Here is a 2,352-nt window from a genome sequence, read left to right as displayed (position 1 = left end):
GCCACCTTGTGATGATCTCTTCCTCCATGTCAGATTTTACAACCTATCTCACTTTTATCTAACGCAGGAAGTCATTTAAAGACACTGCTGTATTCTCAAATAAATCTGTCAGTTTAAATGAATGTTTATAATTAACATTAATGTTTTACTGCTTAAATGTTTTGGCTAAACGTGTTTGTTCTTTTTTAAATGCTTCCACTTTAGACAAGCTGCTGTTGTCATGGTTCTAGGTACAGATCTGACCCACATGCAGGAAACACTCAGGAGAATCTTACAGATTTTAAAAGGTTTATTTTCACAGGTGGGAAGTAATGGCGAGAGAACCAGAGCCGGAGATCACCAACTGTACAGAAAAGGGGAGAACAGGTGAGTCCAGAGTGAGACTATGAATATTGTATTCAGTAGAACGTGTAGCTTACTGAAGGAGATGACTGAGCCGCCAGGGGGAAACAGACTTGTGGAGTCTGGGAGCTCAGGACTGGAGATGACTTAGGAGGGGAGGTTCCTGGGGAGTCCTGTTCAACTCAGTCAGAGATGTGTAAGACGGTGGTGTGGAGCGCCAGGTGGAGCTACTTGCATGAGAACAGGTTGGAGAGTGAACAGGGTTCGCTTATGTCTTGGTCCGGCTGATCGTGGAGTAAGGAAGCTGCCAGCTTGAAGTTTGTACGAAGAGGGTCACTGGAGACTTGAACCTTGATCCAGAAGACTCTTTGTCCAAGAGTCAGGAAACTCACTAGAAACGAAGCCAGGCCCTAAAATCAGTGTTGGCTAACACTCAGGTGAAGTGCTGGCAGCCTCCTGCTTCAATGCTCCTAGTACAAATCAGCAGGATATGGAACACCTGTTACCTCTGCACCCATGAGCTCCGACGCCACCTATGGACTGAGCGAAGTAAACAGCAGGCAAGAAAAACAGAAAACAAACAGAAACTCCCAGACCCCGACAGCTGTTTTTTCATATGGTTTTTTTCATATGGTTTCATATGGTTTCAAACTTCACATAAGCTAATTTTATACATTCTAAACAACTGCACATCTCTGAAGTGAAAACCACACGAGCTTGAGAAAACAGGAAATTAGAAGACTGGGGACATGTGAAGACATGAGCTGCCAGTTCTGTGTGTGGCTAAAAACCGCTTTGACATGAAAGACTCGTTGAGATTACTCTCACTCATCAGAGTCAGCACTGTTTTGAGCTCTTCAACAGGCATATTTTACAGCTGGGTTACAACATCAATCAGCACATTAAGCTTGGTGAAACTGTTAACTTTAAATATCTACTTATCAACAACAACAGGGACTCATGTGGCAACACAAAGAAGTTACTACAGCTAACACACCGTTTGGGTTGTTTCCATCATGGTGTGCATGTCTTCTTTAGGAAACACAATAGAGGAGGAACTACACATAATTTCTATGTTCATTTTTATTCTTTTAAATTCACTCTCTTTTTCTTCCTTCACTCAGATGCAGCACCATGCCAAGTATTCACACCCTTTTACCATTTAAAACATTTTGTCAGATTCTGTCCATCCTCAGTTGTTTATCCCTGCAGTGTCACTTGGGGGCTTGTGTCAATCTCCAGCATTCACCCGGCAGAAGCGGAAGATACACCCGGTACATTTCACCTGTCTATCACAGTGCAACACCCTAAATGTCTGGGGGTAAAGCTTTTAATGCATGTTTTTCTCTGGATTTTGGCATGGAATTATTGCTTTTAGCATGTCTTTATTTGCATATATTCACAATTTTATTGGTTGCTTTTGCTAATTGCAAAAATGACCCACACCTGTGTAGACTGAACGACAAATCAGAAAGCAGCTCTATGTTTTTCAAAGGGAATGGTACACAGAAGGACCACCAGGAAAGGAGTAGCAGGAGGCCATGCACAGGAGGCCAGAAATGGAGGAGATCTACAGGATTTGCTGAAAGAGAAATAGCAGGAAGAGAGAAACAGCAACAGAGTCCATGCAGCAGAAGAAAGGCAACAGGAGAAGCAGTTGTGGTGCCAGTCTTGGCAGGAGGAAGCAGTGGACCTCTGGGAGCCGACAGAGTCTAGGGCTCTGCCATTTAAATGAGTATGATAAGTCTTTGACTATGTCAATACCTTGTCAATACCAAGTAAACTTCACAGGGTTTGGCACAAAGAGGTGATCTTATGATCATATAACATGACGCCAGCAATTTTGTTGGCCACATAACATTCAAATCCACCCTGTTCAAATGTTAGCAGCAGTCTATCAAAATATACAGTAAAAATAATAGATTTAAAATCTGCACCTTGTTGGAAACAATGCCAACAACCAACATTCCTAGATACAATAGTTGTCCTTTACTTAATGACACTGGGTGA

At 42.4% G+C, this 2,352-nt stretch overlaps 1 long non-coding RNA gene across 1 annotated transcript; it reads right to left on the bottom strand.

The window, feature by feature from the left end:
- Nucleotides 1–274: 274 nt before the first annotated feature.
- On the bottom strand, nucleotides 275–822 carry LOC124880968. Its single transcript, XR_007041510.1, has 2 exons — nucleotides 420–822; nucleotides 275–343 (listed from the first exon to the last, which is right to left on the bottom strand). It is a non-coding gene; the product is annotated as an uncharacterized LOC124880968 (long non-coding RNA).
- Between the last annotated feature and the right edge of the window lie 1,530 nt (nucleotides 823–2,352).

This window comes from Girardinichthys multiradiatus, chromosome 14 (genome assembly GCF_021462225.1).
Source record: "Girardinichthys multiradiatus isolate DD_20200921_A chromosome 14, DD_fGirMul_XY1, whole genome shotgun sequence".
NCBI lineage: Eukaryota > Metazoa > Chordata > Actinopteri > Cyprinodontiformes > Goodeidae > Girardinichthys > Girardinichthys multiradiatus.
This window is presented reverse-complemented; position numbering and strand designations above follow the sequence as displayed.